The sequence below is a fragment of the Glossina fuscipes genome, unplaced genomic scaffold (assembly GCF_014805625.2).
Source record: "Glossina fuscipes isolate IAEA_lab_2018 unplaced genomic scaffold, Yale_Gfus_2 59, whole genome shotgun sequence".
Lineage (NCBI taxonomy): Eukaryota > Metazoa > Arthropoda > Insecta > Diptera > Glossinidae > Glossina > Glossina fuscipes.
The window spans coordinates 2,892,367-2,909,437 of NW_023998431.1; the positions used below are offsets into that span (position 1 = coordinate 2,892,367).

At 31.5% G+C, this 17,071-nt stretch overlaps 1 protein-coding gene across 3 annotated transcripts in view; it reads right to left on the reverse strand.

Annotated features, from left to right (window-relative positions):
• The window catches only part of LOC119637368 (cell wall protein RBR3), a 229,270-nt gene extending 212,690 nt beyond the window's left edge, over nt 1-16,580 (reverse strand). For all 3 annotated transcript variants that reach the window (XR_005247245.1, XM_038033349.1, XM_038033348.1), the window contains exon 1: nt 16,309-16,580. The gene's annotated coding sequence lies outside the window, so the exon portion shown is untranslated. The remainder of the gene's footprint in view (nt 1-16,308) is intronic.
• Between the last annotated feature and the right edge of the window lie 491 nt (nt 16,581-17,071).

The window sequence follows — 17,071 nt, forward strand, 5'->3', positions numbered from 1 at the left end:
AACCGAAGTCCATTGAAAGCCAGGCGTAAACGTGCGTATACGTTTGATTGTGTGTGCGTGTGTGGGCAGGCCATATAATCATTTAAAATCGAAAAGCATCGATTCAATGTACGAGCATTGAAAACTAAATTAAAGTGAACATAAATATTTTATAAAAGTATATATATATATAAACAAGCATACGCACACCTGCACACTTGAATATAACAATTGTAAAGAAATCAATGTAACATTTGAAAACATTTGAGAATGAAAGCAAATAAACTGTGAGTGAATATCTGTTCACAATACTCTATAGACGAGTTAGACTGTATAGACTTTACTATCGTATACGAATTTAATGAGTGGGTGCGATGCGTTATGTGTGCTTCTTGCTACACAAAACTTTATAGCAAGTATCATGAGACGTAAAGAACACCGCATATACATACATACGTATGCATATACAACTTATATTAATGTATATGTATGAATCGATGTGTGTATGTAGTTGTTAGCAGCTGAGCTGAATTGAAATAAATAATTAATGATTACAAACGAATACATAGACACATGCACACACGTGCACAATAGCATAAAATGCTAACGCAACATATAACAAACAATCACTGGCGAAGAAGAGGAGCTCGTGTGATTTTCATTAAATGCTATTTTGATTTGAAATGTGATAGAATTCGCAAACTGTTAAATCGTGTCTGAATACTCAAATAAATACTTGAATTATGTGTTTTAACCATCGCATGAATACAAATGCAGATGCGTATACACACACTAACCCCTTAATTACACAAGTTTAACATAATTTTTAAAGTCAAGAGAAAAAAACCTATAATACCTTACACGCCGTGGCTTCGAATGCCAACAGATCAAGTTGATAAAATAAAAATATTTTCTTCCATAACAATGATCGAATGTTGATTATATCCAAATTAATTTATTTCCTTTGATCGTTCATCATGTTTCACGTTTTCTTCCCCTTGTTCCGCAATTAACACCCAAACGTTCCTTTTGAACGCTCAACCGGTAGATTTAGAAATTCAACGTGCACCGAATCATTAGTAGTTGCCGGGATGCCTTTTTTACCATAGAGAAGGAAAAATGTTGAGCTTAATCAAAAAATAATAAGAAATTCAAAATTTCACTAACTATGACCTGACACTTGAATATGATAGAATTCTGAAAGTTGCAAAAACAATGAATAGCGAACAGTGCACGATAAACGGTCACAACACAATGCTTATTAAACAGTTGACTGTGGTTGTCCTCTCTAGAGATATACTCGCTGTCAAACACAGAGTACATATAATATGATATTAGATGGTAATGAAATGACTTAAATGAACGGAGAAATATATTTTCTAAAATACATTATTATAGTAAATAGACATTCATAATGATAAAAATTTGATGAGAAAATTTGGCTAGGACGGATGGACGGATCATGCTGGCGTATATATGCTTGTGTCAGACACAGTCAGTTAACTGGTGAATGAGCATTGCAAGCACATGCTGCTAAAACGATTATGAAGTTATTTCAATTTTGCAATTACATGCGAAATTTCCTCAAATTGTCTATTGTTACGTTGAATAATTGAATCGTTCATCAATTTTATTTGCGAATTCGATCGATACTATTCTTCACTCTGCACTCAACAAACAGCAGCTGTCATTAATTTCATCGCATTAACCAATAGAAACGAATAGAAACGAATGAACGACAAAACATAATACATTACATGACACCGCGGAACATCGATCATATGTAAAGCAATCAGATGTTTTTTGTATTCTTAAATCTTAGCGGAAGCAAAATGCATGGAAAAGGAACAGCGTATGATCTAAGACGATGCAAATGCGGTTGCTTTCTAAAGCAAGACATCTTAACATACTTGGAAAAAGTCATAAAGCATAACTTGAATAACTCGAAACTTTTATGTTTTCATGAATTTTATATCTAAGTAGTCTAAGTAACATTTATGACAATTTTTATAGCGAAGCGTCAACAAAACCCATGCGATCAGATGGCTTAAGAAACATTTTATATATCAATCATTAAAGGAAGACTTAAGTCACTCTCGAGATTTTGGGAGCGAATCATTACGGTCATGTTGAAAATTGAAAAGGTTTTTTTTGTTCGATTTAAAGGGAAATTGTTCGCCCTCCACGTATATCTAACAGTCAGGACAGGGATTTAAATTTATTGTCTTTACATAATATATATATATATATATATGTATATATTTTTTTTTTCTTTCTTTTTTTTTTTGGGTAAAGATAGTCCGTAGATAAATATTAAGAAACTGTTTTAATAACAAAACAAAAAACAGAAACAACAAGCCGTTAAACAGTTTAAAGTAAATTACGAAATAAGAAATGTTTATAATACAGAAACAACTCAAAGATTTTAGTTGCGTGTTAAACGCACAACTTAAAAAAATTAAAAAAAAAAAAGAAGAAAACAAAAAGAACACGAGCTCACCTAAAATGTAAACAAAATATAACATATAACAAACAAACGAACAATGGAGGGAATGGGGGAAAAAATATGCGTCAAAACGTCCAACGACAAAACATGAAAATCAATCAAAATTAATTATGAACGTATTTTTCCACTTGTGTGCGCTGATACATGCAGACATTAAAATATTTCGCTTGTTTTTTTCACTGACGTGAAACATGTGCAACAAACAAACATACAAGACATTAATATGTAGATGTATGCAAGCAAAAACGCGTAAACATTCGTATGAAACTACATAATATATATATATATATATATATATATATATTCAGCCAAGCTGAGGCATGAGTGATTAAGTATATACGTACATTTGTATGCATGTGTGTATTGTGTTTGTGTTGTGTTAATAAAACGTGAACCGACCGTGATCGTTGGAGTCTTTTGGAACTCTAAAAATAAATGACAAAAATTACCGATGTAAGCAAACCTCCCAACGTATGTACTTACACATAAAGATATAATATATCTGTATATATATATATATATATATATATATATGTATATATATATAGGAATAGACTTAATATGTACATAATTTTATGAAAGCAATTAAATAATATTTATGTATGTTTTTAAAATGATTTCAACGAAATGCTTCTCTATTAAGTAGAAAAAAACAAGGGCCTCCTTATACAAAAGTTATTATTATTTCAGATGTTTTTCACACAAAAATTCGGTTTCATATTTGTATAGCACTTTTTCTTAAAGACAACAAACAAATAAGGAAATTTTATGTTCGTCTTGGCTCAAATTTCAGATATCCATCTCACCGCAAGTAAGTATATAAAACGAAAAAAAAAAAAAGTTATTTCTTTAATTAAGATTAATCATAATTAATTACGCATTGCGTGCTAACTTAAGATAACGTTAATTAGAATATTTTTTGCTAAACTTTAAATCCAACAAAAATTCAAAATTTTTTCATTTCTTTCAAGAATTTTTCTTAATTTTATGATCTGCGTCGAGGTTCGATTTGCACGCCTTTCGAAATGTCATCAACATGCACACACAAGCCAACCTCGATTCAGCTACGAATTTCGCAATGTTTTGTCTTCATATTCTAGTTTGCGAGCATTTTCTAGACTACCGATCATCAAAACCATGCTCATGAATGCTACTATTTTCTTAAATGCTTCCATAACGAGGAAATGTAACTTTTGACTAGCGAACGATGAATAATGCTCAAACCTCATGCGATCCCTCGCATATAACTGCGAAATTCACGTTTTGATTTTGAGCATTTCGTCGAGAAAGTGATCTCGAAACTCTTGCTCTACGTCAACATACCTTATACACTGAAACATGTTCTTGATTAACAAAACTTAATATAATCTCGGTCCCTTGTCGCGTAATGAACCCTATCGGAATATCTCTTATAATCGAAAACATTCACATTGCAAAGCAGCTCTAATGTATAGCAGATCAAACGTTACGAACTGATCTGCAAAATCATTGTAACATTTTGATTCGACTTTGAGAAATATACCGCCATTAGAGCATCAGAGCAAATAAAATCGGTCTTACTTACGTTTAAATCGCTTTAGATCTTCACGGCAATTAAGAATATTCTAACTTGAGCCTCTCTCTTTACATTATTTTAATAAAATTTGTAGATTGGTGCATGTTGCTGTGCCGTGTGTGATATAAAATGTTAATAGTTTTCCTTGGCTACGTAATTCCTCTTCTCACTGCTCACTATTTTCTTTACGATCTCTTAAGTAATCATAATAAACATACCTATGTTTCTTTAAACCTGAAGGGTCACAATATGAATGTGAACTCTATCTACAAACACGTACACATGCGCACACGCACACACACATACTTACATAGAAATATATATATATATATATATATATAGAAATAAATGCAATGCAATTAATGCGACTTGACAAAATATTTTTAAACACCTTTTCACATGTTTGTGTTTTTATTGTTTTATGTATGTGCACGAGCAAGCAAATGACTTTCACACACCGCCAAATAATCCAACTACAAACGCGAAACGCCAGACAGGCTGTATAGGGGGAAACGAAATACAAAAAAAAAAAAAAAAAAGAAAAAAAAGCAAACAAACAAGAGGTGCAGCTTTTAATATAATTTTAGTGCAGTTTTATGTTTAAAACCTTATCAACAGAAAAAATCAATTTGAAAATACAAACATTGCCTTTTCAACGTGAGCATTGAATTTTCTATAATTGTTAAAGGCTGCTAACTAAAGTAATACCACAACGGTAGTGACAGCTGGAAAGCAACATTAATTGAAACTTATGAATAAAAAACCAGAGAAGACAGAAGCAGACACACAGCCAAGTTTTATTTTTGAAAAGCAATAATAAATTATAGGATTCCAATATATCCGGGAAGGTTTTAATTGAATGCTTACGTTTAACATGTCCTAAGTAGATCTCATTGATGGACTAAGTGAATGTATAAATAAAGCTCTCAGTCCATCGTTTGTGATTAGATAACACAGCTATACTAAACGAGCGATTTTAATGCACCCTATATTCGAAATTTTTCTCCAGATCTTTTCTCTCTCGCTTATTTATAACATTTCTGCACCGTTTTAATGCCAATTTTTTCCCAAATAAATTGACTTTCAGAAAGCAAGCTATGCTCTCTTTCACTCAAACCGGATATGTTTTCATAGAAATTTTTTCAAATAACTCCAACAAATATTGTGTAATCTGTTTTACATCTCGTATGTTTTGTTTTTCTTTTTTTTTTTTTGTGGCATGGTCGGTGTCGTAAGCATATTCAGCTTATTTCGATATAGAGAAAGGGTACACAACAAGCTAGAAAATATTATTAAATATTTTGTGAAGAAAGAAGAGATTAAGTACATGAACTCCATAACAACTCCTATCTATCTATGTATTATAAATTCGATAGCACACATTATGTTCCGAACGCAAGTCACATTCGATGCTATGACGTTGTATTTATATCTTCACTCAGCAAAGCGATTTGCAAACTTTTCAAATTATCGACCCAAGTAATTAAACTTAGCTAATAACTTTATCAAAATGCATTAATTTAGGTACGTTCAGCGTTTATTGTACACAGAATATGTATAAGGTTTGAAAGATACACAATGAAATAATTTCCTGCAAATTGATAGCACTGCGCTGACGTAGCGTGCGAAATTTAGAAAAGACATTGCAAGTATTGCATTGCATTTGTGTTTATTATACTTTTGGAGTTCCTTCTCTCGTTGAAATATAGAAATTTTATGAGTCATTTGATTTAGTTTGCTTTAGTTTAAAAAAGAAGCAATGAAACGCTGAAAAGTTGAGAATGTTGCAAAAACCTTACGACGAATAGCGTATGTGTGTAAGAGAATGGAAAGTATTCAAGAGACCCGAAAGGCGTCCTTGATTTGTCTATATCGAGGAGGAGCTGTTAGGTCTTGGAGCAACGACTTAGCCCTATTAACAATCTTCTTGTCTGCTGCTTGCATACCAACAACCGGTCGGAAGATTTGCAAAACCTTTAACAAAACGTTTCAGTTGATAGTGCTAAAAGTCTGCCATGATCAGTTTTTATTCTGTTACGAAGTTAATGAATTCTTACCATTTAGGTAATCGAAATCTGTGACAACTGACGATGCCTATTAATGGGTTCGTGTATTTATCGTCGAGAAGCTAGAATTTTCGTTGAAATTAATGAAAATAATGTGGATGTAATTGTCGTGAAACCATTCTATAAGGGCTGAGACTTACCTTTAATAATCTCTTTATTCCAATTCTACCTCTCTCCAGCCATCATTCTTTTTCTTTGCCACAAGGCCACGAAAGTTTTTCTTTGACCGACATCAAGGACATTGAGAAGTTCATGAAGGAATCTCAGAATCAAAATCTTGAGATATATATTTCTACTTTCATTAGTACGTTCTTCGAATGCACCTTTTACAGGAATTAAATGAAACTGACGCAACAACGGCGACCATCTTCACTGAGTGTGAAAATATCGCGATGGAACGAAAAACAAGGCAAATTCTTTTATTCATCTGAAGTCTTTCTAATCGAATATTTGCAATTTTGCTATGCCAATCTTTCGAGCTTACTCAGCACTAAATATTGATTCTATAAATCAATGCAACAGCCCTGTAACAAGAACTTCAAAATACTAACTAAAGTCTGGTCTTGCAAATAGTACGAGGACTAATTGATTAACATTGCATCGTCACCTAAATGACAATAACAGCCGGGAAATGTTTTGATGCCACCGTTAGCGAACAAGGATCACTTACCCTTCTTCTAACCCCCTTCAAGAGCGTTCATTGTTGGGCCAAAACACGTCGGTGTCACAAATTTCATTAAAGCAAATTAAAAAACTGCGACCCGTACATTGAACATAAGAGCTAAGACGGCCATATTAACAGACAAGCCTGCAATCACTTTCTGAATCGATCAGCATTTAAAAGGATGGGTCTATCTCTACTCCTTGTAAATTTTGCATATATGCGCACAAATTTAATGCACCCTTATACCACAACCAGTGAAGGGTATAAAAAAAAGATACAAAATAATGCGAAAATACATATTTTTGCATTTTCGAATTCGAATACGAATCGAATTCTTATGAGCCACATACCCAGCTGAAAGTCTTTTCCAAATGGTTGGGCAAGTTTCAGATTTCACTTTATATGGAACATTTCTTACCGCCGACATTTGCTTTCAATGCTTATAAATTAAAAAAAATATTTCTCTACCAATTTGCGTTTTGCGGCCTAAGGAGATTTTATAAACACTCTTTGGTGGTTAGCAAATCTTTGTTATTTAATTGGCTTTTTGACTAAACATCTTAACCTAATAAAGAATTTTTAATTATAAAATAACTTACAGATCATAAACGAAGTAACAAAATAAAAAAATCCCAGCCGTACTGGCATTTCCCTTGAAATAAATGCTAAAGAATACCAAAAAAACACGATCAACAAATAATTTGAAGAAAACAAAATTAAAGTTTAAAATTAACAAGAAATTTTTATTATCTTTAGGGAACAATCTTCTTCTTTTTTTTCATTTATTTATTTCTATTTTTTGTTTGCTTTTGGTTTTCAACTTTGCCTATAAGAAATCTATGTCTGATTGCCAGGTTAACTAGGTGGGTATGCACGTAACAAACTAATGCCCACCATCGGTATAGAGTCAATCGATACGATACGATAGCATAGCATACGATAGGATAGCTTGTAGTATGAATGTCAACCACTTAAAATAATATTTTCAGTTTACACAATAAATATTCGGTATATAAGGGAAGAAGTTTCTATTCACTGACTTACTTCCTTACATATAGTTTATATATATATATATATATATATATATTAAATGATATATTAAATATATATATATATATAAACATTAATATACTTACTTATATACTTATTTATATATTATACTTATTTATTTTTTGTGCTGGTATATACATACATACATATACATATATATGGAACATAACGTGACAATATCAAATTATTTAACTTGATGTTTATTTCTTTTATTTCTTATTTTGTTGTTGTTGTTGTTGTTGTTGTTGTTGTTGTTGTTTTCCTGAAAACCACACTCGGCCTAGAAATCTTTGAAGCAACGTAGCAATGTATTCTTCCGCAAAAGACATCTGTTTGTTAAGCATTTTGTAGCTGTAAAAGCATCTACTTTAACCACATAATTTTTCAGGCCACACTTTAATTAATTTTATTTCTTTGTTTTGTCTCCATTTTAAATAATTTTTCGTAGAAACGTTTTGGTTTTTCTCTTTCTTTCTTTCTTTTTTTTTTTTTTTTTTATTTTCATTTTTATCGATATATAAATTTTATCTTAAATGCATCAGAGTTTTATTTTCTTTTGGGGTTTTTTCGTGATTACGTCAAGCTTTTGATTTGTTTTGTTAGCTTTAAAGCCGTTGTGCTCAAGCCATGGTTGCTCGACTCTTTCGTAAAACAAATCTTAACTTAATGGGCGTTTAAAACTTCTGTTTGCTTTTATACTTTTTTTCCTGTTTAACTTTATGACATTCTAAACACATTTCCTATAATTAGATTTGTTTTTCTTTTTATTGTTCCAGGGCGTTGCCGATGAAATACAAAAAAAAGAAAAAAAGAGAAGGTTTCGAACAAATTTAGTAAAATGAAAATTTTAATTCAAAATTCAAAAGAAAGCATGGACAACAAAAGTTCTGTAAACTATCTATCCACCCACACAATTACCTATATTTATATATGCAGTGGAGACCTATATAACGATGGGGCTATTACTAGATAGACTTTCTAATAAAACGTTTCTATAAAAAAAGGAAAAAAAAATTTATTCTCATCTCACCGATGTCGATGTCAGTCAGAAAGACCCGCTCTTAAAAGCCGTCAACTCGAAATAGATATTCAAAAATCGTTTATGTTTATTTAGGTCGTCCCTGACTTCATGTTTACGCAGTATTTCGAATTATTGCTAGCATAACTTGTAACTTGTTAATGAAAAATGTTTTTTGTGTATTGCAAATTTGTGTCAGCCCCTTTGCCTACATGAATGACTAAATCCCACATTTACCCAAACTATACGTCCGGCCTTAAAGGATGAGATTTGTAGAAATAACAACAACAAATGAGCTAAATGAGTTAATATTGTTTGTTCAATAACATCAAATTCCAAGGCACTCTTAGGCGGGTCAGATTCAACGTTGACTGCTAGTTCGTCATTATCGATCGTTGATTTCGGGCAGCCGTGTGGTTCATTTGTGGGATGAAAGTTAATTGTATGAGATGTGGTGAACCATTTTAACAAAACCAAACAATTAATAATATTTCGCGCCGTCTATGGTACTGTACATGCACGTACATCACGTGATCATGCATGGTAGTAGGAACCTCCGACATTTCCAATGATAATAATCAACAAAAGTAATTTTTGAAAAAATTTGTTCATCTTATTTAGAGCTTACGAAGTTTCCTTTAAACAGCCGAGATATGTAGCTTGTTAGCAAAGCTCGCGAAATATATTCGGTACAGTGCTCACATCATTTCATGATTCAATCGCACGCTCAGTCCAGAAGAAGGAGAGAAAACAAATGTCGTTTATGTTACGTATAATTATGCAGCTTGAACTGTAGTTTATTGCTAGGAGTTACACTACCTGCGGAATGATATTTATACGATTTCGAACGATAGATATATTAATCACACATTCCTCTCAAATTTACCTCGAAAGCTCTATATGTTACATCTTTGCATAAATTCATGGCGCGGACTGAGTAAATTTTATACGGAATATATTTACCTCTAGAACGGCTAATGTCTTCCATGTATCTATTTTCACCGCTATGCATCATTTTGGCTCATAATCATTGTGGAATTGCAACAGTCACAAAGGTGAAGACAGGAAGCTGAAATTTTGCATAAGAGCTGTTTGCTTCCCTTCTGTGCATACTCGTAATATGGAGGCAACTCACAATTAGCCATAACTGCACAGAGAGGCATCTGCCAGCTTTAGTAGAATGAAGGCGGATTGTATATATAGCAAAGACCCAGACCAACCAAATTTTGGTCAAAGTATAGTTAAAATAGAATTTTTTGAGAATTTTTTACAAAATATTATAAACAAAACATATCTTTATGTAAAGTAATTATACACATGAATAGTTGAGAAGAAGAAGTTTTTACATTACAAAAAATTCTCTAGGCACTACCCAATGGTTTGCCCACAGTGGCAAACTTTCGCCTTATCAACCTCATTTATGACATAGTGTAAAGAGTTGGCCGAATTAAGTAAAACTCCATATCGGATTCGCCATGTTTTTCTATCCGTCCGTCTTTTATTCCTGAGCAGAATTCTTCCAATGGCAAAAATTTAAATAAACATTTTTTAATGGCATAATTGCAGATAAAATTCGTGAATAGCTACCGTTCGCATAGACGCTTGCAATAGTATGAAAACTGCCCTCGGCAATTACTTACCAACTCAAGTCAAATATCGAGAAAGCTATCTTGTATTGACCAAGCATAAGTATGAAAAATTAAGTTGTCAAAGTATCTTGATCAACTAAGCAACTAAAACAATCAAAATTAACAAAAACCATTTCCTATATTATTGAAGAGATGAATATCCAAGATTTGCTATAAGGCAACTATGAGTTTCTTGCCTGTTCTTTTTTTTTTTTTTTTTTTGAGTTTTGTATCTCTGTTAATTTAATATTTTAACAAATTCGTAAATTTTGCATGCTCTTTAATCCATAATAATTAATTGTAACGTACTTCGTCTGAATCGTTTATAACTGAAATATTTTGCAACGGATTTTTATAATAAATTAAGCTCAAACGTTATATGGCGTTAAGTTGTCCAGTTCAATGGAAATAAGATATTTACCAGGTCAACTTTGCGCATACGATGAGCAAGATAAAATAATTAATGTAACATTTAATTTTCCGAATTGATTTTCTAATGGTTTTTTCACACTTTCTTTTTTTCTTTTTCTTGCTCTCTATAAAGTTGAATGATATTATTTGAAAATCATTACACAGTTAAGGATGAATGCTAAACTTTTAAGACTTCAGAGAATGAAAGAAATGAGATACATATTCAATCAAAAGGGTTTCCAAAACAAGTAAAAGTACTGTAGGGGACCACGTCCCACCATTAAATTCCCCACACCATTTAGCTTAATCCAGTTAGTTATTCATTCATATCATGACCTTTCAAAATAAAGCATTCTACTGAAAGGAATCGAAAAAGTGCTGCCAATCATTCGAACAAGGCGGACAAATAGACGGACAAACTCAGGAACACACCAGGAAGTGATTCTGTACAATAACTCGGTATAATAAAAGATGGATCTAGTTCCCATCCTTCTCGTCCTTAATACGCCCTCATAGCACAAGTGACTTAGGATAAAAAGAAGTGTCAGCTAAATGCCGACCAATGCATCGTACAAATTACTTCGAAAGCCCATTAATCAAAAATCTATGCGGAAATTCATACTTATTGTTGAATAAACTTTTGAGTACTTTCTCACTCAATTCAATATCGCCGCAGACCTTTTCTCAACGTTTTTGCTAACATATTAACTCAACTCAAAAAAAAAAAACCTTACCTCTCTGATTTCTCTGACACATGGCTTATAAGTTTAAGTTTAAGATGCGTGAAACAGAGAAAAAATCGCTCACAGAGATCGCCCTTAATGAATAAATTTACCATTCTGTCCCACGAACATGACATAATATATTCTGTATAGATTTCAAGCTGCTAAGATTTTTCCATTCCTTAGACTCGAAATAACCCATAGGAGATAACGTTTTGTCCAGATCGGTTTCGTGATGGAAGCAACTTAAATATAAATATGCCAGATCTGTATATCTGCTCTCGGTTCCTGTTGAGAGCGGGACCATTGTCACTCTTCTAAATCATATAAGCGATAATATCAGTTCATTTTCCTGGCTGCGGTCACTTTCTATCTAGCTATCTGCCTCCCTTCTTCTATATGATCATTATCGTGTTGTGCACAATACAACAGGGCGAAATCCTCTGAATGGTCCGTCGGGACTAGGTTTTCCAAAAGTCAGAACAATGGAACAAAATGAACATTGAGCCATTTAGTTGCTATAATTGGAATCCTAATGAAAATATTAATAAAATTTAATAGAAATAAAGTCTCTATTTTATGAAACTTTACAAAAACTTCCAACCAGTATGAATGAACTCAGCCCCTTTTAGATTTCAATATTGTCAATTTTTCATAATTTCTTTTTCAATATTTTTGCATTTTCAGAATTTCGTACAGAGCGTACAGATAAGCAAATAAATAGATGATTGAGGGTCGCCGATCTTAGAAATTGTAATATATTTCAGGCTGAGTGATGCGTGTAAAATATTTTGCAAAATTGTTGTTGTTCACGGTTTAGGACACGATGTTGTGATTGCCAAATGGCCGCATAGGGTTGATCTTTCGGTTAAAGTGCAAACTTTGCTGTCATCAACTATTACTTTCATCGACCGATCAAGCCTAAACGAATATTATGAGAAACTCCATATCCAATTTCAATCAATTTTGAGCAAAAAACAAAGCCATAGATTCGCTGTAAATTTTAATGAAAATTATTTTGTGAATATATTTTAAGTTTTCGTATTTTATTATTAAGTTGAATTTCATATTTTTTTTTTTCTATTTTTTTATAAAAACTTGAAATCAACTGAACTTTTCACGTTTTCATATTTCATATATTTTTCAAATTGCATCTAAATTTAAATTACATTATTCTATATTGTTATAGTTTATTTTCAATTAGTTCGCCTGAATAGCCGAGCAGACAAAGCATCTCGACTAACTCTCTCTATGTATGTAATACTTTAAGACTTTAGTTTTAGAATTTATTTCATTGACTAAACTAATAATAATAATAATAATAATGATAATAATAATAATGATAGTAATGAGTGAATGAATGAATGAATGATTGAATGAATTAATAATTATAATAATAAAATGAAGAAAAAAAAATTCGTATAACCAGGTTTCAACGGTGCAGGACGGTATAAATTAATTGTGCTATACAAGGAATGGCTGTATATTATAACAAATTATTAAATTTTTTTTTTTTCTCTCTTAAAATATTATCTTTGTCGTCTTCCAAGTACTTAATTTTCACTTTTTTCTTATGCCTTTTTTTGCAAATTAATTAAGGAGTTAGGGGTAAAAAGCGTGAATTTGCAAAGCAAGTAAATGAAAATGTGAAAAAGTGATATGTAAAAAGTATTATTAATTTAAAAATTTTTATGATTTCATCTCTGACGAAATCAAAAACTTACTCAATAAAAGTTAAAGAGAATATAATCTGAGTCAGCATATCCGTTGATTGACTCTTACTTTGTCCTTTTGTCAGCATGTTGTGAGAGATAGAAAACTCAGCGCTAAATGCAAAAGTGCTTTAATGATTGCTAAAACGCTAAAACCAGTTACAAAATAAACTAAGAGCTTTATATAATCAATGTTGTCGATTAGAAAAAATTATGCCGACGATTATGGGAAGTAATTCCTTTATAAATGGATTATTATTAACTAACTAATATGAATGTAGTTAGGGATAACAATTTATACAAAATTCGTCTTAAAGGAAATATCAATATATTACACCTATACATATATTTTAAATACATAATATAGAACTGTGTCCAAAAATTAACGTAACGTAAGACACGTAACAATAAAATAGTATTTCTTGTTAACAGTTTGGCCAGGTGGAACCAAATTCATAGTCAAATCGGGGAAAACGGTTTTTTCTGTCTTGGCTCAACTTTGATTGATCAGCTGTTTCCGGCTCGTATGCGTACATCCACAACTCATCTTCCGTAATATGGCGTTTTATGACGTCCTAATTATTCAGAAATCATTATTACACCGCCATAGTAAAACCAAGCGCACCGATGACGTTTATGACTTGAATTTTGCCAAAGATGTCTTTCAATCCGCGCTATCTGTCTTACTTTTTCGTCACAATAATAGTACATATGTTTGAAGCAAACTTTTGATTGCAAAAATTTAATCGTTTCTTCTCTCTTTTTTTTTTTTTTTTTTTTTTTTAGTGCCAAGTATGTTTCACTTCTTCTTCACGTTATTTCATTTTCAAAGAAAAGTTTTTTCCGCGTAAATCTAATGTTTTTATTAATTTAATTCTTCAATTCCTAAAAAAAATATCTCATCGACGCAAATCGCAAACAGCTCTAATCATATATTCATTTGTTTTTTTTTAATATCTCGAAAATAATGAAGAAACTATTCCTTCAATTTCAGTGAGGAATTCTTAATTGTTTATGCCTGGATCCATAATCTATTTACACTTTAAAGCTAGATGTTAAACAACCCAGTTTGGAATATGCGTAAATAAATTAGATACAAGTGTTTGAAGAATAAAACATTACTGAGGTTAAACCTTTTATAGATTCATGCTGTACACAAAAAATATACACTCATTTTTTAATTTCATAAGTGATGGGCGACAAAAACACTGTTTTTACTCTCACTATCTACCGTGCGCTTTCTGGTCACACATCAACCCTCATAAATACTAGATCGCGCAGTGATATTTTAATATTTTTCTCGAAACAAATAGAAGGAGGCAATCGATAAACATGCCTATGTATAGGAGGGAACTAAATCAATTTCCGCATTTATGCGATTTTTAAAGATATGCGAGCCTATAAATAAAATAGAAGACGCAAGTGGAGTATATGTAAACATGAACATTAAAATTTTCTCCACGATCTACAAATATTAGTAAAGTTAGTCCAACTCAATCTATTATTCATATTCATTCCATCCGTAGAAGACCATCTATCTAATTATCGGTGAATACAAGCTTTACGAATCTTTGAATATCGTTACAATTTTTCATAAAAATACGCATTATGTCGGGACGGATTGAGTGTTTTATAAACAAAAACAATAACATTTTATTCGGCGTACAGCAACGTTCCAGTCTGTAGGAGTGTAAAAAAAAAGAATAGTTTCCGGAATAAATCGAAACGTGAACGCTATCTTCTCCGGCATAATTTCAGGCGGATTGTATTGTAATATTACAAAGCCTTCAACCCTAAAAGCAAAAAAAAAAAATTTTGCTTTGATTCAAGACCTAAAATCGAACTGCATAACTTCATCGCTTAGCTATCCAAAGGCATGTTAAGAAAGTTGACAGTTTTTTGTCATGAGACTTAATTATATCAACGTATTTACCGATTCCCGCCGGTCGTGCCCTGCCATCGCTCTCATGACTCAAAAACTAAAAAGAAAAACTGTTAAAACTAGCAGCGTTGCCGGAACACTAGTCAAACAACGGGAAGAAGCATTCTGGCAGTCCAAGTTTTCGCTCTTGACGAGCACACCTTTTTTCACAGCTTTACGAAGGCTTTTTCTACCGTTTTGTTAATAAAAAAAAAAAAAAAGATCGCAAATAAACATTTTTCTTCTTCTTCATTTTCGAAATATATTAAATATGAAGAATACTTTTTCTTAAAGTTTCGGCTTAAAACTAATTTAGGTTTGTGTTCCTTCGCTCCTTATATTTGAAATTCAAGCGAGCGGAAAAGATATGCTCGCTAATTATGTCGGAAGAATAGACGAAACGTAAAAACAAGGATAGTCGCCTGTCTCAGCTCAATGACACATCAAAAATCTTAACAATTTCGTGTAGATTTATTTAATGAATTTCACAAGAGAGATTAGCTTAGCTTAAGAGTGAACATTTAACGCTTTTCAAGTTAAGCACGTTTAGAAGCTGATACTGATCGCATATGGCGAAGCTTAGCGCGCAATAAGCAACCAAAACTATTTTATATAGAGATGATGTGTATAAACTAATTTGATCCAAGCTTAAGTTAAAAATGCTTTTTCTTTTCTTGTTTCTTTTAATCACATTTATTTTATACATATATAAATTGTGATTGGAATTTTTATTGAATATATTTTCCTTAAAGCAGATTTAAGATCATTTTTGATTTCTTTAGTTTTTTAAAAGTGATAAATTTTATTCGGAAACCCATAAATGTGTGCGTGTGTGTGTGTGACTATATACATGTCTCTATGTGTTTTGGGGAAAAAATGCCATAAATTATAAATATGTACAAATGTAAACATTTTGTAATTCAATACTAAGATCAAACAAGCGGCAAAACCAAGCTGTGAGTCTTACATAAATACTTAAACAAAAATATGCATATGCCTACGTATATATATATATATATATATATATATATATATGTATATATGTATATATATAATAGAAATAGAAGTAAACTTACCTTTTTATTCATATAAACGTTGCGAACTAAGTAAATGAGCATTTATTTATTTATTTTAAATATGTATACATACAAACGCACAGACACACACTTTCATATACTTTATTAAATTCGGTAGAGTGCTTAAGCTTAAAGAAGGAGATTGACGACCGACAAAAATTGTTATTGAATATAAGTCGCAATCTAAGCAAATTCACAAGCATTTATATATATACACATATACAAATGCGTATTTAAGTACGAATATGAAAGAAAAAAACAATGAAATATTCGATTAAATTTTTCGGAAATTTTTCTCCTTTTTTATTTGATTTTCACTCTCCTTCTGTTGGTTTATTGTTATTTGTTTTAATAAAATACAAAAATGACAATTTTCCTCCTTCTTCTTCTTTTTATTACGATTACTATTATGAATATTTATTTAAGAAACATTAGATTTTTCTTTGAAATGCTTGAGAATTTTATGAAAATTCTTTAATTATTATTAATTAACTATTTATATGATTTAGATTTGTATGCATGTGTTCATGTCAATTTAAGGAAGCGTCCAATATTTATTTCATTTTCACCGTTTAAAAATCGCGAACTGCTTATGCTTACGCTTACGCTAAATTTTAAGCATGTACTAAACGAATAGATAGGTTATTAGAAAATAGTAGCAATAGAAGTTACGGTAGTGTTGGTGATGTTGGCTAGTCTTTCATTTAAGCGCTATGTGTAGAGAATTTAAAAATTATTCCAACGCGTAAGTAAATGCAAGTTT